Here is a 23,577-nt window from a genome sequence, read left to right as displayed (position 1 = left end):
TTGGTATTGCGCAATACTATGCTATTGCTCAATACTGTGCAATCCAAGATTTCTTGCTTTTGCCCAATACTGTGCTATTATACAATACTGTGCTATTGCGCAATACTGTGCAATTGAAGATTTCTTGCTATTGTGCAATACTGTGCATTGAAGATTTCAAAATTTTGAAGAAAAAAATGAACCCCCAAAAATTGGAAAAAAAAATCCCCCCAACTTTTTGAACCCCCCCCCCCCCCCCCCTTTGGAGTAATTACCCCCAATCTCAATCCCGGCCTACCCTTAGTGGTATGGAACCTTGTAGTACAATTTTAGAGAGATCCATACACTTAAACACAAGTAATTGTCTGGAAACTAGAAAAATGCTTGTTTTTGGCCCTTTTTTTGCCCCTTATTCCTGAACGTTTGGGGCAATTACCCCCAAACTCAATCTCAGCCTTCCATTTGTGATATAGAACTTTGTGGTACAATTTCAGAGAGATCCATACACTTACACACAAATTATTGTCCGGAAACTACAAAAATGCTTGTTTTTGGCCCTTATTCCTAAACTATTGGTACCATAACCCCCAAAATCAATCCCAATCTTTCTTTTGTGGTATTGAACCTTCTGGTAAAATTTCATAGAGATCCATTCACTTAAACTAGAGTTATTGTCCGAAAACCAAATGTGTCTTCGGACGACGACGACGACGACGACAACATCGACATCATAGCATTATACGACGCAAAAATTTTTGGTCGTATAAAAAGAATGAAAAAACATAAAATTACATATAAGAAATAGTTAAAAGATCACTGAAACACTCATTTCATTTACCTCTAACAGTTGGTGAACACTTTGCAAGATATTTGGGGGATTAGATTCATCTCTTAGTTGTCCTGTTCTTTCATATTTAAACCTATAAATATATTACACAATAGAACTTAATTATTATCTTTTATTTTCCTAATAACAAATGTACAGCTGTCAACATCGCTACAAAGACAATTTTTAAACAACAAAAAAGGGAAAAAAAGAACAATGCTAGAAAACTAAATCTTGTATTATTATAATATAATCAGCTTTCATCAGAAAATATTCATATTTACAGACATATTTTATTAGTTTTATGTAAAATAACTTTAATTTAAAATTCAAAAAAATAATTAGCAATTGAAATGAGACACAATAAAATTTATAACAATTCATGCATTGCTTCACTAGTCGACTTGATTGGTCACAAATACTCGTAAATGATTTTGTTTTTTATTAAATCAAGAGATATTTTTTTTTAAATTTAAAAAAAAAAATTTGTCATATCTCTAAGAGTAATAGAGTAAAAAAAAGATCCTATGGCTTCACATGTCTTTCTTACTTGTTTCTGTAATAAAGTATGAAAATTTGACATCAAAATAGAACAGTTCCAGAAAAAACAGTTCCAACTCCTAAAAATAATGACTTCAATGTTGTAAAACGAGAAGGATTCATATTGAGATCAAAGAACTAAGTTTGGTAAAGACCTTTAATAATGTTACTTCTGATTTAAATTAATAATTAAGAAATATATTTTAGTTTTGACATCTAGGATGTTGCATTGATTTTTTCGTAAGTAAAACAAAATATGCTGCTGCAACTTGCAAAGTTGAAACTAAAGCTTGTGAGTTTGATTTATCGTAAATTATTATCATCTGTATCATTTAAACACATAATAGTGTATTGTGATGTTAGATATTTCAACTATATTCAATTTCTCTTGCTACAAAATAAGAAAAATGAAAAACTTTCCTGCTTCAGAATCTAAAGGATCATTTATATCTTAATTGTGCTTAAATCAATATGAAAATACTAGCTATGACATCAGTCACTAAATATCCTCTGTTTAGAAAGTTTAAAGGAAATCGTTCATGGCATCCAGTGCCCTTAAAATCACTATATAGAAATGATTAATTAATCTTGGGGACTTGGGTAGTTTTGTTAACAAATGAAATCTTAAGGACTTGGGATCTCTGTAGAACTCTTGTTGAAAGTTTCTTTTGAATAATAAAAATATATATATATATAATTATAATAGAAGGGCACATTTACCCTGTTGTTTAGATCAGAAGTACCTGCCTGGTCTCTAGAGAGGAACTATAATGATCATCGTCTGTAGAACTTCTCTTTCTACTGTAATATTCTGATCCTTTCCTGTAATGTAAAAAATTGTGATATAAACAAGCTGCCACTATTAATGTAAATAGCGTTTGCAAATATTTGTGATTAATGAGTTTTCAAATTATGACTCATCATTTGACATGTCAGGCAAATTCCAGAATGGTGTCTTACCAACAGACCACTTTTTGTATGAATGAGCTGCCCCAGTTGACCTGGAGTCATTATGGGAAAAACATGTCGTAGAACATTGTGATATGAAGATATTTACTTAGTGACGTCAAATTTTTCAGGGAAAATGCATTAATTAAAAGATCGTGTATTGTCTGATAGAAATTATGATCATGAAACAACAAGTAATTAATTTAATCAGGCATATTGTTTTTAGAACCAGCTATTTTTAGAGGCTGTCTGACACACTACTGCTGATTCATTTATTTTCCAGGGGATTGAAGAAATACTGTATTTTCGTGGATATTTGATTTTGTGGTTTTGCCCTATGGAAAATTTGAAATATGTTGAACATTTAAGTTTGTGGTCCAATTTCACCCAGGAAATCCAAAAAAATTGTTATCCAACGAATAACAATGAATCCACAAGTACAGTATACGTAAATTTCTGTGTGTTTGTAAATAGTATAAACCAGGGTTCCATACATACTTTGCCTTATTTACAAGTTTATCAGCCTGTGCTGTTATTTTCTAGGTATATTCTTCATAATAATTAGCTGCTTCATTTGTTTGCAGTGAGTGAGTCTGCACTAAAGCTCTCTGACGTCTCAAGATGTTGATTTCATTTCAAGATGTCTGGCATGTCTGGTATCTGTTCTCTGAAAAGATATTTATTGTGATTTAGAGCTTTAACAATGCAAAATATTTCCTTATTTAGTAACAGTAACCTTTAACCTATTGACCCCAAAATCAAAAAAGCTTCTTCCCTTCTCTAGATCTATATCTTCCATCTGTATTAAGGTTCATTCAAACCAAGCAAAGGAAACTAATTTAGCAAACAATATTGCTTTAGGACCAAATGCTATAAATATTAAAGTTACAGTTTCTATCTAATTGAATTGAATGACAATCACCTCACCAACAAAAATCAATGTGACACTCATATAAACAAATACTACTAATAAAAAATCAGTATATTTTATTTAAAATATACTTTCAAATATTCATCTCTTTCAAAAATATTCTTTGTTTCTGTCATGGTGTGTTATTTGGATTATATTTGTGTTAGTGTTATTTTGGATAAAAAATATGTTTTTTTTTTAAGAAAGAAAATTTTATGTTTGTATTTTGTAAAAATTTTGAATTAATTTTTGTTTAATTAATTTTACCTATGTTGTGGCAAGTACTCGACATGTCACAGTTTGCTCAAAGTAATTTGGTTTGAAATATTAATTGTAATTAGCATGTCACTAGGATATTTGAAGTTTTTATCAAAACATGAAGGGATTATGCTTTGTTTAATTATATTCTATTTTGCTAATGAAGGTACTATTTACATATTGTGTCATGTTGATTAGTTTTTGGTTTTAGTATAAATAGCGTTGTGAAATTTAGGAAAAGCAGTCACCTTTCGGAAACCTAAACTTGCACTGCTAAAGTCTACTATACTGGATCTGTAAGACTGTTGATCAGTCTACCAGTTGACTTTGTAGTGTTTAGACAAAAATGTTATTTTTGACTCACCTTTTATTTTTGATAATTTTTTAGAAAATAGTCAGTGTTTCGGAACCGTAACCTCTCACTACTCACGTCATGATACTGGACCTACAAGACTGTCTACCAGTCTACCAGTTGACGGTTTAGTGTTGAGACAAAATTTATTTCTGACTCATAATTTAACTTTGGAAAATACTTTTGAGAATCTCTTATTTTTGAGACTTTTACATTTTGATTTTGAGATTAAGTTCATTTTATGATTTAGTAGTTTTGGCATTTATTTTACATTTTACATTGTAAGGAGAAATAGTTTTACTTTGGAGTTGATATTTAGATTTTTTACTTTGTACTTTAATTATTATTATTATTTGGCATTGTTTACTAATTGATTGTTATCATCATTCATCTAAATTGTTATCGTATTAAAATTATGAAAACCTTCCTTGCGTTTTAGCTATGCCTATCAGAACATTAAGTCTAGCAATAGACTGACCCCCTGTCTCTTGGTTCCAGCACATACGAGTTAGCTCCCCCTTTTCTAACAATGCTCTGTGGGACCTTGGTGACATTTCTATTAAATTAATCTATGTTTTACATAAAACTGATTTTTCCAATACAATATATTGTATATATATTTATAATATTATATACTTAGTAGTAAATACAGGTAAATTATATGTGTAATATAATTGATGATATAATTGTGCTGTATCAGCCATTCGTGATGATATCAATATCAGTCACGGTTGCAAAGGCTTTATCACACCCCTAATCTGTATGACGTCACATAATCGATATCAGTCACGGTTACAAAGACTTTATCACACCCCTAATATGTATTACGTCATTTCTCGTGAACAATACATTAGATGTACTTGAGGTACATGTATATAATAAAGTGTATATGATCATGATGATATGGCTTTTTCAATACCACACACCATATTCTCTATATAATATAAATGAATGGAATGTTATTCCTTATATTTTCAAAAAATCATTGTTTAAAAATAAAAAAATTGAATGTACAGGCACAGAACTTTCACTTATTTTAAAATGAACAAAAATAAGGGTAATTTTTACTGTCTATCATTCTCTCTTATAAGCATTAATAAACTAATTTAATTCCTTTATATTTGAGTCGTCCACTTACCTGTCTCTACCACTTCCTGTTCAAGTCTTTTGACTTCATTTTCCAGATGGTTAATGTCAGTGAACAATGAAGTTATCTCTCTTGTTTACTTGTTTCAACATTATGTTCCAGAAGGTTCTCTTTTTCTTCATCTAATTTATCGCCAGTTTTGTATCTTACTTAATATGACTTACAATTTGTCTGCATGTTGTTTTCTTCGGAAAATTAAGGAATATAATTATATTTTGACTTGTCTATTACCATGATTACCATGATTACTGGTATATACATTTGTAGTACTGATAGTAGGAGGTTGTTTTCACTGTTTGCAGAATTTTCACAGGCTCTTGAATAAATTACAAAATGAAGACCCTCACTTATTACATTACAATTGAAAAAATTGTTACTGTGAAGTCCTCCATAAAATTAAATCAAGTTTATATGAGGTTAGAAACCATCTAAGAGAAGAACACAAAGTGTAATTCCTAATTATGTGGTTATTTACTTTCATGTTTTTGAATAGTGCGTGGCATCTACTAACTGTTGACATTTCTTTGAATTTGCTTTATTGTTCTATTAGTTGTTGTCTCATGGATGTTTCCCCAACATCTTCCTTTTTTCATATTTATGTAGTGTCCAAACTAAGCTGAGTAACTTGTAAATTCACCACCATCTTTTCCATTTCTGAATAATTCGCTATCATCTGTGCAAACACAAATAGTTTCAGTTAAAGACAAAACTGTTGGTGGCGATTTTTCACTGCATAAATTAGTGATTCATTGGGAAATATCTCGCTGTACAACACTTTGATATCATATGTGCATAATGTGACAGGGTTATTACTGTAAATTCAGAAATTATTGCTGTACATTTATCATTGCAAATTTTGAAGAATGGACAAAAATGAGAGATTAAGTATTGCGATTTCAAGAAAAATCTGCATACAGATATATGTCATGTATGTATCAGATATCAAAATGCGAGTTCTTATCTGCTTATTATTGCGATACTCACACTGTGGAATTGTTCGCATTAATAAAAACCTCACAATAATTTCTAAATTTACAGTTATCATAGAGTATTTTCTCATAATCACAAGCAATTGTGATTTTTAATGTCCACTTTGTGTGAAATGAAAAAGGACATTTACAGCTTGAACTGACTTGACCTTATGTAGGTATATTAACCTGGAAACAATTGTCTCACAATGTTAACAAATGCCATATCATCTTCAGCAATAGTCAATTTATAAAATGACTACATGTATTAGCATGATTAGTCAATAAATTCGCATTTAAAGATTTGTACTGACAAGCATTTTTTTACATAACAGTCACGACAGTAAATAAAGGATACAAATCCAATTTTCCTTTCACTTTCTTCACTGTCCTGAAAATAAGAAAATGTTTTATAAATTTACTATCACTATGTACATGTAAATATTACTTTAAAACAGATCAAAGTTGAGATGCTTCTGGAAACATTGCAAATTAACCTGTGACATTGAAGCTGTTATTTGAGTTTGATATGAGATTTTATTGCTACTAGAAAAAACCTGTGCGAGCGTGGCTTGAAGACTACTTGAAATGTTTATGGTGATACATAGCTTGGGTTCGTGTTTCTCAAGCTGTTTTTATGCACTGATGCATTATGTTGTTAGTTTTTATTAGTTTGTCAGTTCTTCTTCCATAGGAGTTTGAATGTCCAATTAGTAGCTTCTGTCTCGTGTTACACAGGTGCTCCTAGAATGGAGGAAATAACTCAGAGAAGAAGAAGATAACCTAGAACACTGATGATTAAAACATTTCTGAGTGGTGCTAGTTTGTAGTATTTCTTTTTATTTCAAAAGGTGCGAGTCAAGTTCTGTCTCAGACCCTCTGTGTGATATGGGTGCTCCAAGAACGGAGGAAATAACTCAAAGAATCTAGAACTCTCTGATGATTTAAAACATTTCTTCAGTGGTGCGAGTTTGTAGTATTTTTTTTTTTCGAGTGGTGCGAGTTCTGTCTCTGTGTGACACAGGTGCTCCGAGAAAGGAGGAATTTACTAAGAGAAAAAGAAAACAATCTAACGATTAAATTGTAATAATTACTGAGAGTGTTTGAGTGGTGCAAGTTGGCCTTGGGCAGAGTTGTCGGGCAGTAAGTCGACTGAGCATGCGCGGAAGCGTATAAGACACAGATCGATAACAGTCACCGAATTTGGATATTTTCTCAAAAATTGATGTTTACTGTGGAAAAAAGATTGTTTCAAAGACAAATTTAGGAAGTACAAAACACTACATTTATCACAGGGGCGGGTACGCGCCCCTGAGGAGACATAAATGTCTTTTTCTGAAAGTTTTCTAGTTTTAAGATGTCCGTCATGGTGAAGTTAAGAATTTCAATACCATATACTATGTAGCATTCTGGGTATGACATATGCTCGCCAAAGTTTGTACGATATCAATGGATTTATCGTACAACGTACATCATCACTACATGTACCTATGAAATATTCCACAAAAGTCGGCTAAATTTGCAGATTAATAGGGATCATTCGTAATATTTCTTCCTGTAGACGTCGCTGGTGTTCCATAAGTGGTTGTCGGAAACGTTTTAATCAATTTGACGCTTGAATCGCATTACGTTGCACATGTTTACATTAGTAACCACAATCGACACTCGCTAATTTCACCAAACTAAGCTCCAAAATTGTTGTGTCCCCGGCTGCAATTATTCTGAAGGGGGACCACAGATTCCCAAAAGACCATGAAATTCTTTTAAAATGGAGAGAAGGCATCAAGAGAGTTGATCCACCCATCAAAAATATCTAGGGAAACCCGGCGGAAAATATTCGACCAAGTTTGCCATAACCAGGTCATGCCAGGAGATTATATAACAACAGGATTAGGTTATTATGCATTTAAATTTTTCTTATATTTAGTACAGTATTTAACCTCTTTGTTTTATTTTTTCTCGATTAAACAGCCGAATAATTTGACAGGTTATTATTTATTAAAATAGGGGGATGACACAGGGATGTATTTTATTCTTCAAATATACCCTCACACTTTGTAAGTTTTTTCCTAGTCTTCACATTTTTTCACCCTTTTACCTTTGTTTGCATTGTAAATAAGAAATAATAATTATGTTGTGCACTTAATTATAGCAAGTGAAATATATTTCCCTGACAAAACAATGCATGAAAGGAAAAGAACTACATGTATTGGGAAATATGACAATCCCTATATTGCATTCTAAAAAAAACCATGGTACAAATGAGCATAATTTTTCTATTTGTTTGTCGCAATAAAGTCTGAATTTTCTAATGACTTTACATTAAACTTATGGCAAAAGCTGTCAGAACAATTTTTTTTAATTCTTCAAAGTTGGAAATCAAGAGTATTTTTGTGAGAAAAAAACATCACACACATCCCCGCATTAAACGCTTGTCCTTTATGAATGATAAGAACAATTTCTGAACCTGCAGTTTATTAAATAACATGATGCTTTGTGTTTTCCTGTTTTAATATTTCAGAAGCCATCATGGATAACAGACTTTTTACCCAAGTGATGAATGGGATACATCTTTATGTTTGAAATGAATTCATGGTTAAAATCCAAGTGGCTGCAAGTGCGAGGATCAATACTTCTGTCAGAACCAGATGTAAAAAAAAATTTAACGGTGACAACAAATGGCAAATAGAGGAATTATGGAGCAGGATTTATTTACTAGCCAAGACAGTTCCTTATATTAACACACAAACTTTTCTGAAAGGGAAATTCCAACTAGATCAGAAGAAAGTAGTTTGTGATAGAAAAGTGTCGTCCAACCGAATTCACATTAAAAGAGTCCTTGTATTGTCTAAAAGTTACACAAGGGTAAAACTTAATGCCCCTCCTCCGCTGTGGCAGGGGAATAAACAATCTGAAACATGTAATTCCACGTGGAAACTTCTAATTCAACTTGGTTCCAGAATTATCTGTGTTTGCTGTGTTCTTTCTAATTTCATAAAAATACATTGTAAATAAATATGCATAAAAGATGAAATGGATTTACATGCAATTGATTTTATTATTTGTTCTAATGTGGTGCTGTTTCACCACTGCTTTCCCAGTTAGCACCAGTAAAAATAGAAAAATGTTGAAAAAATATTGTAGAAAAATATCAAAATCATGCACAAATGTATGGCGTTAAAATTATTTTCAAAACATTTTCATGATACTTTTAAAACATCATTAAAATGTTACTGAATTTTGACGACAATGTTTGTAAAATGTCTTATAAATGATTTGAATGTGTTTGTTAATCAAATATCCCTGAAACATTTTTAAAACATATAAAAATTCATTTCTGCAGGATAAAGTGTTTTGAAAAAGTTCAAAAAATATTTTTTAACAAAATGTTTTAATAATCTTCATATTCTCAAAAAATCATTAAAAAATCATTTAAATGTTATTCGAAATATCATTATAAAAATGTTTTCTAACATAATCTTTCAATGCTTTTTATAAAATATTCAGAAACATATAAATAAAATATTCAGAAACATATAAACAATGTTTAATATCAGAGACAGATTTAGGAGTGGGGTGCCTGGGTCCCCCCCTTTATGGCCCTTATGGAGCTACATTTATGGTAAATCCAGATTTTTTTATTACTCTCAAAACTTTGTCTAGTTTGGGGCCTGATGACCCCTTTCAATGCCCCCGCAACTGAAAGTTGGGGGCATATTATTTTACCCCTGTCTGTCCTTCTGTCTGTCTGTCCGTTCGTCCCATTATGGGTGTATAGTTATTCAGCACAACTCCTCCTACAGTTAGAATCCTAGGAAGTTTTCACTTTGCTGTCTGTTTGTACATATATTGAAGATGTGCATGTGGTTATGGTTTTCATTTTTATTGATATTTGCCCTTTTGGGAGATAGTTGAACTTTGTCATTTTTGGGGTATAAGCGGTAAAATGTTATAGTTATTTTAAAATAACACTTTGCATCTACGGGGGCATCAATTGTGTCTCACAGACACAATAATATCTCAAAGAAAGTCCTACATTGACTTTGTTTTAATACAGATACTTCAGAGTGGAGTGGGGGGGGGGGGGGTCACTTTATCTAGATTCAAAATCCTGGATCCACATTTGAGAAAACAACCGCCGTTATACTGATCTTTACCCCACATCTCCTTTTACATTTGTCTGCATGCTGTTGATGCCTGCTTAATCTATATATATTTTGTTTATTTTTGTCGGGTTAATGTCTCATTGACAAACCCCAATATTTCCTGTCTTAGATATAAATTTTATTGAATAGTCCATTTTTTTGTATTTTGCACTGAACACATATGAAAAAGAAGATGTGGTATGATTGCCAATGAGACAACTCTCCACAAGAGACCAAATGACACAGAAATAATTACAACTATAGGTCACCGTACAGCCTTCAACAATGAGCAAAGCCCATACCGCATAATTTGTTTCACTTACATAGAGGTATTAATTTTTATACGACCGCAAAAATTTTTTTGGGATCGTATAATGGTATGATGTCGTCGTCGTCTGCGTCGTCGTCCGAAGTCACATTGGTTTCCGGACAATAACATTAGTTTAAGTGAATGGATCTTTATGAAATTTTTTAAGAAGGTTTAATACCACAAAAGGAAGATTGTGAATGATTTTGGGGATGATGGTCCCAACCGTTTAGGAATTTGGGGCCCAAAAAGGGGCCCAAAACAAGCATTTTTCTAGTTTCAGGATAATAACTTGTGTATAAGTATATCGACTGCTCTGAAATTGTACCTCAATGTTTAATACCACAAGTAGAAGGTTGGGATTCATTTTAGGGGTTATTGGGCCAACAGTTTAGGAATTAAGGGTCCAAAAACAAGCATTTTTCTAGTTTCCGGACAATAACTTGTGTGTAAGTATGGATCTCTCTGACATTGTACCACAAGGTTCCATATAACAAAGGGAAGGCTGGGATTGAGTTTGGGGTTAATTGCCCCAAACATGTAGGAATTAGGGGTCAAAAACAAGCATTTTTCTAGTTTCCAGACAATAACTTGTGTGTAAGTGTATGGATCTCTCTGAAATTGTACTACAAGGTTCCATACTACAAAGGAAAGGCTGGGATTGAGTTTTGGGGTTATTGCTCCAAGGGGGGGGGGTTCAAAAAGGTGGGGGGGGGGGGGGGGGGGGGGGTTTCACAATTTTTTTTAAGGGATTCATATTTTTTTTCAAAATTTTTAAAATTTCGAATTTTTGAAGTTTCAAGAAGAAATCTTCAATTGCACAGTATTGCGCAATGGATTTATAAGATCTTTGACCACATTTATTTTGTGTCAGAAACCTTTATTATGTCAAAAATTTGATTACAATCCAAATTCAGTATCAAGCTTGAATATTGAGTCCAAATTTGCCCCAACTGTATAGGGTTCGACCTCTGCGGTCGTATCAGGCTGCGCTCAGCAAAGCATTTTATTTCAGATTATAAATATCCTCATGCATTTCATTTGGTCCAGCATTGAACAAATTTGTTCTTAGAAGCGTTTTTTTATCTTTTGTTTGATCATGTGTAGCATCTGTCATTTTCTGTCTGAACAGCTTTTCGATGGTTTTCTTTGCTGTCTTGGTCAACAATACACAAGATACAATGTAACAACAATAAGAAATGCAAAATTTTTATTTAATTTTGTCATTTCACTGTTCTTTTTCAATTTTTCTTTTGTTCCATTCTTTTTATTTCTCTTGACTTCTGCTGGCTTCTGTAAAGAAAATGTTAACAGATTAGTCCTGTTGTTTAGTGAGTAAACTAGTGGAGATAATTTAAATTTCATCAAATTACACAAGAAAATTTTATTTTAATCCAGTCTGGTTTCATAAAAATTTATATTGAAAAGCGACATCTAATCAGTGTGGCTGGATTCGGAAGATATACACGTACATCTGTGGAGTTTCAGGTGTATTATTATCATACGAGTCTGTAACGGTAGAGTTCACCAGTACTAATTAAAACTGTACAGAACCATTTTCCCAACTGAGATTAGGACCTGTAACCTTTACTTGGTCTTACAAAAAATCAACTCTCTAAATGGTAATTGTATATTTTAACACAAATACATTTTTGTGATATAGATTGAGGCTATAAAAGGATAAATACCTTCACACAATCTGCTCCTCCAGAATGTTTTGAATCTAAGCTTATAAATTTTGGCTCTTCTAATTGATTCTACAAAAGATAAAAAAAAGTCAAAATATTGAATAAAATACAGTCAAGAAAAAATCACATAGTACTAGTCAGCTACAAAGGTCACATCATTCAAAAATGAAAGAAAATTCAAACAAGAAAACTAATGGCTTGATTTTAAATTATTAAATAAGACAATAAAAAAACAAATATATATGTATATATATCAGAAATTAACCAACTATAACTACTAAATTAAAGGCTCCTGACTAGGATTGACACATTAACAATTATCTATACTTACAAAAAATATATCTGGCCTGGCCTTGAAGGGCTAGCGATTAATCACAGGCACTTGTCTCAGAAAAAAATTTCCTATAACACGTGTTATATTAAGGTATATAGGAAATTTTTTTTTGAGACAAGTGCCTGTGCGATTAATCATGAAAACTGTATAATGAATATATTGTCTTTCATGGTTACAAATATCTACCAGTAGAAAATGTCTGCAATATTTCACTATTTTATATTACTTTACTAACTAATACATTGTTGATGACGCTGAAAACAGCATACCTAATATATGCTATGTCTTGCTTTTGGACTCTGTCAAGGCAAGACAAAAAGGAAAGAAATCAATGATTCAAGTTCAAATATATTGATTGATTGTTGGAATCTTAATGTCCAGTGACAAATATTTAATGCATGTTCCAGCCAAAGTTTAATTAAACAAGCTAAGGAATGGTTTGAATTTTTTTTAAACATGTAGGTAAAGATTTTTTAAAGTACTATTACATAGATTAAATTCTGCTTGCCATGAAATATTTGAAAAACAAGATATCAAGTGGAATTAATGGTATAACTAATGAAATTTTGAAAAATTCGTGTATGCTGAATGTTGGGCATGATATGTATATAAAATTATAAAACATTACTTTTTTCTTAAAAATTAATAAAATAAGTATAATAGTTTAGAAAACTATTTAGAATCTTATAAGATTATCTGCCAAGAACAGATAGGATTCAAAACGGACGTAGAACTACATGTATAGGGACCACATTTCTAAGTTTAAAAAATATTTAGTTGGGTTAGTTTTCATAATTATGTTCTAATCAATTTTGCAGAATTTGAAATTATTCCATATTTAAATAATTCCTTGCATTTGTTTGAACTTGAATTGCAAATAAAACTTCATTATAGATGTACATATCTTTTAAAATTTCCAAAAATGGCCCCATCATGTTATATATAAAAAGTTTGCAGAGAAGGGCCTTTATATTTTTTTACAGTGTATTTTTTTAAGTTGATGAAGCTGAGACATATCAAAAGATTTAAAGCTTAAAAATGTAGAATCATGTCTTGTTTAAAAGTGGTATTGGGAGGATTTAATACTTTCCTTGTGTAATTGTCCCATTTTCAAAAGTAATAAATTGTTTATATATAACTGGGACTAATAGACTATTAGTATAATAGTCCCAGTATATAACAAGTTAAATTTAATTTTCCCTTGCCCAGTCTGCATGGTCTGTATCACATTTCATGGCCAACAGATAATATCTGTATAGAACGGTATCGGGTCCGTTCGCGCCCAATACACGTTCGCACCCTACACGTTCGCCCCCTGGGTCCGTTCGCACCCTTTTTTTAATTCAAAAACCCGATGAATTATAAGATGTTTTTTAAGATGTTTATCTCAAAATAAAGAAAAATTCGGCAATTTTTTAATTTTTTAAATGAAATATTGTTTTAAATTGATTTGATGATTAATTATTATATGTTAATTATGTATGATTACTGTTAATTATATGGTGTTTACACAGCTAAACTTGATGTAAATTCTGCATGTAGTTATATTAGCATGTATTAAACTTGGTATGAGTAAAAACAATTAAGATTCAAAATGTTATTGTTGTTGAGTTTAAAGCGGTTTGGTATCTTAACATTTAAATAATATTCAACACAAAAAACCTTTTTAGAAAGTCACTTAATTTTGAAAAAATGAAAAAAAAAAAAAATATAGCAATACACTAACCAAAACACGATTAAAAAGATATTCAACACAAAAAACGTCACTTTATTTTGCATGTTTTAAAACAATTAATGAAAAAAAATTTATTTATAGCAATACAATAACCAAAACACGATTAAAAAATTATTCAACACAAAAATCGTTTTTAGAAAGTCACTTCATTTTAAAACAATGAACAAAAAAAATATTTATAGCAATAAACTAACCAAAATACGATTGAAAAATTATTTAAGACAAAATCAATAAAAAGGGTGCGAACGTGTAGGGTGCGAACGGACCCGGGGTGCGAACGTGAAAGGGGGCGAACGTGAATGGGCGCGAACGGACCCGGATTCGTATAGAAACCCTATTTTTAATTATTATTATACAAAATCATTTAAATGTATCCTAGAAAGTTTAATTATATATTCATGACTATTTATACTTTCAGTGGGGTTTTTATTTTGCTTTTTTCTAACTTGGGGTACATGTATTTGTCACTTGGTATTTCACACTAAATATTTCATATAAAATTGCATTTCAAAAGATTATTTAGGGGACATTTCTAATTTGATTTTATGCAACTTGGTACCAACAGCAGAATAATTATTTGTTTATTTTCATTTTCTTCTGAGATAAACATAAATATTATTGTCTATTATAAACAATCTTGCTATATATTTATATTTCAACCAAATTAAATTGTAAAAAATAGTATATGTGTTCACATCAGGAGAAAATAAAAACAACAGACATTGACAGATGACAGAGCTATGACAAACAAATACTCTTTATATACAATTCAGCGTTTTTCAACACATTATTTGTAAAAATACAACCATAAATGCCTCCAATAAACGTCTTTTTATATGAAATATATAGCCCAAAAATGTAGGTGACGAAAGCTTTTTGGCAATATACTGTAGCGGCGTTTCCGCTTATAATAGAAGAAATCTCAATATTTTTAAATACATCGTTTACCTTTCTATAAGATCTATATTTCTGTCTCTTGTGACAGCTCCACGTAACGTTAGTTCTGGAACAGACCAGGTATTGTAATCATCGGATGCCATTGTTTACGTTGTAAATACAGATGCAAGCGTTTTACGTGATTGAAGCGTTCAAGTAACCACTTATGGAACCGCAGCGCCGCCACGCGTGAAAAGTCGTGAATGATTCCTATTGAGCGAGTTTCATCTGTTAGCAAATTTTGTTTTCAAGGTTGATGATCAATCCAACTGCTGTTTTTTTTTTATATAAACTGTGTGTACTATATATATCTCACATAATCAATTAATAATTTACAGTGTTCAAAAACTTGAAAATCTACCACCAAAGAAGGGAGACAACACGAGGAAAAAGCTATAATATACAAAACCTAACGAGTAAAGCTCTACATAATTTTCCGGAATCTGATACCAACTCAAAACAACAATTTATTTTTTTTTTTTTTTTTATTTTATTCATATTGGTGAATCAAAGTGCCGTAATTTGTGATGTGTGCATAATATTTTTTAATATCTTTTAATATATCCCGCAATACACCTTATCGCTATTCCCGCTAGACCCGAGAATCTGTCCCGCTTGAACTTTTGACGTCATACAACAATCACTTTTCCATTGTGGCGTCAGATATTTTCTATTATGACGTCAAAATTTTACGGGAACTTTTGTGATGTCCAGTATAATGGCGGACAAATACCGATAAGGTGTATGGTGGTAAGTCGTGCACTTAAGGCCATTTTTTATTTTATTTTTCTGTAGACTTAGCTCTGTTTTTTTATTACTGTGTATTGTCAAGCTTGGTTACTCATAATTGTTTCTGACAGTCACTGAATGTACGATGTTGTTCCATACTGCAGCAGCTGACCCGGTTTCACGGTTTACATTCAAATTCTAATGGCTTCAAAACCACGAGACACATTGAATCGTTATATCCAATCAAATTGCTCTACTGTCAATTAGGTGATTTTTTAGTACAAGACAATTATATTATTTGTTTGTATGATATTGCTTTGAAATAGTTTGCAATAAATTGGGGGTTTATTCAATAGGAAACCTCATTATTAGCCATGAAATTTGATATCAATGGAATTTTATATGATTATTTACTTATGGTCAGAATATCGATCTCTTTATATTGAACCAATTTTTTTTTTATGAAAAATATATGTATATTGTTTTTTATTAACCTACTCTATACTCCTGAACAAAAATATGGCATGATTATCGTTTGTTTCCCAAAGTTTTTCTTTCAATTTGGATGGGTTTTTTTCGCCGGAAAATCGCGTAAGACGTAAGGTGCTTGCCATTTTGAAATTCTTAAAAGTACAATTTGCTTGGCCTGTTTGGTCTGCCATTAAGATTGATGACGCTAAATGGAATGTTAACAAAGCAATGGAGGCCGGAAGAGGGGATTTCTGAAGTTCTGGAATGTTTTTAGGCATTCGGAATTCAGGTTTGAAACGGCCATTAGAAAATTGGCATTTTTGTACAATACTTTAGAATAACAATGAAAACATATCTTTAGAAATGTTTGTTTATTTAGAAGAGTAGAAAAAATGTATTCTGCACTAATTTTGTACGCTGGTATTAGCGTAGTGACGTCAATGCGCAGTTTTCCCGTGTGATATGTACAATAACAAATTCCGAACGAACCAACATTATGACCATTTATAGACTACGGTAGGATATCATCAAAGACATTTTAAACTTTTATTTTATTCACCTTAACTAACTAATTTTATTTTTAAATTATATTTTTCATATCGTAAATATAAAAATATCCGCTTTTTCGGTTAAGTATTTAAAATTTTAATACTCATTCGATAAGTGGAGTGCTCCGATAAAATGGAGGAATATACCAGAACAGAACAGAACAGAACAGAACTTCGACTCAAATCAAATATTTTATCATTCCAATCAGGGTCCCACAGGGGGCATTTATAACAATTATAAGAGGACGAAGTCCCCTATTACAGTAGAAAAATCAAAATTTTCATTCTACTAATAAACTCAAAATCTTTAACTTTTTTTTTGTAAAAGAGGGACGAAAGATACCAGAGGGACAGTCAAACTCATAGATCGAAAAAAAACTGACAACGCCATGGCCAAAAATAAAAAGACAAACAGACAAATAATATGCCAGCTTTAGCTGGCACTTATGGTAGAAGCATCGAATTGGAATAAAGAACGATAACTCTCTCTACATGATCAATCTAAAAAGTTTCGTCACTCTCGTTAAATCTCGTACGATTTTTTTTTTAATTTTTCGAAGTTGATCAAGTCAAGTTATCTAACTCTTCAACATATTTTTTTTCTTTTTTTTTTCCCCTTATATTTATTAAATAAATATTGTATTCTTGCTTGGCTCCAAATATAAAGTCAATTCTTCAAATAATGAAAACGAAATTAGCATTGGAATATCCGTCAGGACATGGTCAGGACAAGTTTAACCCTTATATTTTTAATGGCTGTCAGATTCTCGTTTAATCGCGATCTTTGAAAAACGGGGCAAAACGGAATAAATTCGATGTTAAATACGACATGAATTTTTATTTGTTTACAAAAAATAAGAATTTAGAAATTTTAGTAACTTGTGTAGTTTATTTAAATTTTATTGTACCACGGAAATAACCGAAGTTTGGACAACAACATCTTACACCATCTATGTTTCGTCGTCTGCTTCATCTTTCCATTATCAGTGACAAATTTCCTAAATAACCACAGGTACTTCATTTAAAAGTTACAATATCATAATTTATGATAACATTTGTAGTGTAAAAGTTCCGTCCAGCCATGGGAACACAGAAAAACCCTCTGCAAGCAATAAATTTCGGGAGAAATGTAGCCGGAGGTAGTAAAATCCGGTGCTCTGCCTCTTCTTCTTCCAAATACTGCCCACATTCAAAATGATGAATATTCTGGCAAGTTGCGCATGATTAAAAACAGGTTAAAAACAGGATAAAAACAAATTGTTCTGTTGATTTAGTTTGTGGTTTTTGGTGACTTGGGACTTGAATATCTCAAGAGACTTTGCTGTGGCGGTATCTGGTGGCAGTTTGTTCCAATCCTTGACGGTATTTATGAAGAAGGACCATTTCCTACAGTCTTTGGTGGCTGGCTGTAATAGGTAAGTATGTTGTCCTGTCCGGTTTGAGCTTCTTGTTGGTTTTTGTAGATATTTATTCTTGTCTATGGCTACAAGGTCGTTTGTTATTTTGTAACACATGATGAGTCGTGCTTCTTTTCGTCTTGTTTGTAAGCTTTTCCATCCTAATTCATTTATCATGTTGCTGACACTTGATCTATTTCTATGTCTGCTGGTTACATATCATGCAGCTCTTCTTTGTACCTTTTCAATTTTATCTATGTGGTTTTGCTGGTACGGGTCCCATACTGTCGTGGCGTATTCCATTTGCGGTCTTACTAATATTTTATAGGCATGCTCTTTGATGGATTTTGAGCTAATGTGGAGGTTTCGATGTAGGAAACCAAGGCTTCGGCTGGCTTTTCCTGTGATGTTGTTTATATGTTCTCCCCAATCTAGATCATTTGCGATGGTTGACTATGACTACTATTATTTATCTGCTACAGTATTTCCCATATCAAGTTACAGTGATAATGAAGTTGGTTATACTGTTGAATGTGATGAATCCATGACAAATCGCCCCACTGGCAAATCACCCCACACCTAATCGCCCCACTTTTTCACCAACTCGCCCCACTTTCTAAAAAATCGCCCCACTCTTGTTTACCAACTCGCCCCACTTAAGAAAAAGGGTAAAATCCTATTGAAAATAGGTTGTATAACTTGCCCCACTTATGAAAAGGGTTGAAATCCCGCTGAAATAAGGTATGCCAACACGCTCCACTCATGACAAATAGATAAAACACGATGAATTCAGTAATGCCAACTCGCCCCACTTATGAAAAAAGATGCAACCCCGTTGTATATCTATGTTCCTGCCCCACTTATAAATAAAATCAATACCTATAAAAACCTTAGATAAACATGTTTTTGTAGTTCTTTTCTTTTTGTTGAAATAAAGCAGAAAGAAGTGAGTATCAGTATTTCTGCGACTTGAATGCCAACTAGCCCCACTTGTGAAAAATAGAAAAATCCTGATGAATTGAGTCATGCCAACTCGCCCACTTATGAAAAATAGAAAAATCCTGATGAATTGAGTCATGCCAACTCGCCCCACTTATGAAAATTAGAGAAAAATCCTGATGAATTTTTCTCCTGCCAACTCGCCCCACTTAATGAAAAACGGTAAAATCTAGATGAATATATAATTTTCAGGTCTGCCAACTCGCTCCACTAAGGAAGTAAAGACAAAAGTAACCAATTCGTTTAGTGCTATAAAAACAAATTGAAATCCTTCAATTGTTATGATAAAATATCGGATTATGATACAATTAACAGGTTTCTTTTCAATTGTTATGCAAATAACTAAGCTTAAAAGAATAAAGTTATTCTCCAATAATACGAAAATTACATGATAATGTATGGAACGCCGACACTGTCTTATTATGACATTTCTCATTATATGATGTTCATTTGCCATTATTTGATGTCATTTTACCCTTATATGATGTGCAAATGACATTATATGATGTGCACTTGTCCTTATATAATGTACACTTATCATTATGTGATGTGAACTTGTCCTTATATGATGTACACTTGTCATTATATGATGTGAAGTTGTCCTTATATGCTGTTCAAACACGTTTATATGAGGTGCAAACATCTTTATATCATGTCCACAATTCATTATATGATGTGCTTTCTCCATTATGTTATGTGATTGAGTCCTTATATTATGTGATGCTTTCCTTATACGATGTAGAAACGGCATTATGTGATGTGCAATCACCTTTATACGATATGCAATCACCTTTATACGATATGCAATCACCTTTATACGATATGCAATCACCTTTATATGATGACAATTTGACCTTATCTGATGTGCAAATTATATTATATGATGTGCAAATTATCTTATATCATGTACAGATGTCTTTATATTATGTGCAAACTTCTTTATATGATGTGAACTTATCCTTATGTTATGTGCTAACATCGTTATATGATGTGGTAAGGTCATTATATTATGACAATGTAACATCATATGGTGTGGTTCGGTTTACATCTTTATATGATGTCAGAACATCATTATGATGATGTCGAAACATCATTATGATGATGTGCATTCATCGTCCTGATGGTCAATGAACATGATTACGATTAAAGCGATTACTCACTACGTCAGAACTGATTCCGATCTGCTTCTACGAAAAAAGCAGTTCTGTATCTATGTCGTATGAAAAATGGATGAGATTTTGAAAGAGTTAAACCTAGGCACGTTGGTATCGCGTTTTAAAGATGAAAAAATAACACCAGATATTGTCGGAAAATTGTCCAAATTTGAATTGCAAAGTTTAGGCTTAATCGATAGCTCTAAAATAATGAATTTACGGTTAAAGTGTTTAAATTATGGATCTTCTACTTTGTGCCGAGCACCTGGAAGTCCAATATTTCAGATACCAGAGGATATTCTACACTTTTTTCTTGAATGCCAATTTACTGTTACTGATATAGCAAAGCTCCTATCAGCTTCTGAAAGTACAGTTTATAGGAGAATGCGGCAATGTTATTTAACTAAAAAGAACGTCTCAAACATTTCGGATGAAGATTTAGATTCCTTAATACAGGAGATAGTTCAGGAATTTCCCCGCTGCGGCGAAAACATGATAAAAGAATTGTTAATGCAAAAAACAGCTATACAGGTATGTTGAATACTCTCTTTTTTATTTTTATATTTGATTTCCTTTCTAATACCAAATAAATCACACAGTCATGTGTTTCATAAAATTAATTGTTACCAGGTGGTGAACATGGGATCTAGTCGTTGTAAAAAAGGGGATGGGGTTTGGTGGTATTGCGGTTGGAATTTTCGATTTGAACCTTTTTGCTAAAACTTTTATTTTTTGTAGCATGGACATTAAAGTTCTTTCTTGTACACAACTACTTTTAGAACTGTTTTGCATTTTGAAAAGCAGAAGAATTTTTATTTTCAATTTGTCTTTTGCAAGTCAACTTAATTTTTTTTCTCCCGAAATCCTTTAGCCACTAGCCCGCCTCCATACCGAATGGTCATGCCATACATTTACAAGTATTATCTATTAAATATGAGTGAAAATGTAGCGGGACAGTAAACTAAACATAAAATTGTCACCAAACGAGCATCCAGTTTTCGGGAATGGATAAAAGTGTAATTTCCCATGAATATTGTTTCACTTATAGAGCAAAGATATAAAAGATGATGGCAAAAAGAATAAAAAGTGGAAACGATGAAATCGTCAAAAAGATTACAACCCGACAAAAATTTACAAAACAACCTAAGGCCACCAGTGGGTCTTCAATAAAGCGAGAAATCCCGCACCCAGATGCTGGCTTGAGAAGGCCCTGAAACACTTATATAAAAAAGAGATGTGGTGTGATTGGTATGACACAACTCTTCACAAGAGACCAAATGACACAAAAATTAACATCTTTATAGGTCACCGTACGGCCTTCAACAATGAGCAAAGCCCATACCGCATAGTCAGCTAAATAAGGCCCCGAAATGACAATTGTAAAACAATTCAAACGAGAAAACTAACGGCCTAATTAATGTACCAAAAAATGAACGAAAAACAAATATGTAACATAGCAACAAACGACAACCACTGAATTACAGGCTCCTGACTTGGGACAGGCACATACATACATAATGTGGCGGGGTTAAACATGTTAGCGAGATCACAACCCTCCTCTATACTAAATCAGGAAAATAGACGCCACTCTACACTTCGAAACACAGAGATGAACCAAAAGTATAAAACATACAAGAATAACAAATGCTTAAGGTTCTGGACTTAGGACGGTCGCAAAATACTAGTAAGGCGAAGTTAAACATGTTTAGTGAGCGCTCAATCTACCCGCTCACCTTGAGCCAATGTACACATATTTAACTTCAACGTCTACAATTTTGAGTGTCAATGCCAAAGAATAAATTTTGGGATCCCTAAAAAATTTAGCATTTTCACAATTTTATATGTTCCATTAATTCGAAAAGTCCGTCACAGCTGTTTAAGTCATACTTTAGATATTGAACGTAATCAAACTTTTCAGTCGAAGGTTTTATTTTGTTAAAACATGAATCTATGGTGGCATATATCTGCCCCTACTTGTCACTTAGTTAAGTCGTCATAATTAGCTAAATAAGTCTACTTGTCACTTAATTAGATCTACTTGTCACTTAGTTCAGTTCACTTGTCAGATATATAAGTCTATTTTTACATGTCATGAAATGGGCAAAAACACCTAAAGATGTTTTTATTTTCTATACAAAATAGTGTCATTTTATTATCTGACAAGTAGACTTAATAAACTTTCTCAAAATATGTTGCGGAACAGATTTTTCCCGAATGTGACCTACCGAATTAGACTTATTACAGGGTTTGTACTAACATGAGCTACACTACGGCTGCCACATGTGGAGCAGGATCTGCTTACCCTTCCGGAGCACCTGAGATCACCCCCAGTTTTTGGTGGGGTTCGTGTTTCTCAATCCTTAGTTTTCTATGTTGTGTTTCGTGTTCTGTTGTTTGTATGTTTCTTTTTTAGCCATGGCTTTGTCAGTTTATTTTTTACTTATGAGTTTGAATGTCCCGTCGGTACATTTCGCCCCTCTTTTACTCCAGTTTAAATCTCCGGAAAACGAAACATTGATATGTACATGTCACTTAAGTTAGAGCACCGTCAAGTATGCTGTTCCTTTTAACCGATGTTTTAATACTCAAGTAATCCGTAATATTAGTTCAAAAGGAGTAATGCATATTGTGTCTTCTACAAAACATCCTTGCCCAAGACATGCTAAAATAAATATGCTTACAAAATTTCATTTGTTTTTGTATTCATATACATGAAATATATACATATATATATATAAATATATATATATAGATCTAACCACTTCATTCTTTAACAGGTGACTATAGAATGCGTTTAAGAGAGAGCTTACATCGGCTGGATGACATTGGAATACAAGATAGAAAGAAGAGAAGGTTGCATAGAAGTATATACAACGTTGATGGTGTAAATCATATGTGGCATATTGACACAAACCACAAGCTTATCCGATGGAAATTTATTGTGTTAGGGGGAATTGATGGCTTTAGTAGATTTATAACCTTTCTCAATTGCAGGGACAACAATAAAGCTGTTACATTACTGGATTCCTTCAAAAATGGTGTAGCAAAATTACGGAATGCCTTTACGTGTTCGATCCGATAAGGGCCTTGAAAACTTCCTAGTTGCTGATTACATGATCAAAGATCGAGGTCCTAACCGTGGTAGCATGATAACAGGGAAAAGCTGTCACAATCAGAGGATAGAAAGGTTGTGGAGGGATGTTTTT

At 32.5% G+C, this 23,577-nt stretch overlaps 1 protein-coding gene and 1 long non-coding RNA gene across 5 annotated transcripts in view; both read right to left on the bottom strand.

Moving 5' to 3' along the window:
* The window catches only part of LOC127711078 (uncharacterized), a 1,247,322-nt gene that overhangs the window by 459,821 nt on the left and 763,924 nt on the right, over positions 1–23,577 (bottom strand). The window lies entirely within an intron of this gene.
* LOC127711083 (uncharacterized) lies at positions 11,574–15,284 on the bottom strand. The gene is made up of 3 exons (XR_007986474.1): positions 15,086–15,284; positions 12,069–12,137; positions 11,574–11,673 (listed from the first exon to the last, which is right to left on the bottom strand). It is a non-coding gene; the product is annotated as an uncharacterized LOC127711083 (long non-coding RNA).

This window comes from Mytilus californianus, unplaced genomic scaffold, assembly GCF_021869535.1.
Source record: "Mytilus californianus isolate M0D057914Y unplaced genomic scaffold, xbMytCali1.0.p SCAF_8, whole genome shotgun sequence".
Classification (NCBI taxonomy): Eukaryota; Metazoa; Mollusca; class Bivalvia; order Mytilida; family Mytilidae; genus Mytilus; species Mytilus californianus.
Note: the sequence above shows the minus strand (reverse complement) of the source record. Positions and strands in the feature narration are given on the sequence as shown.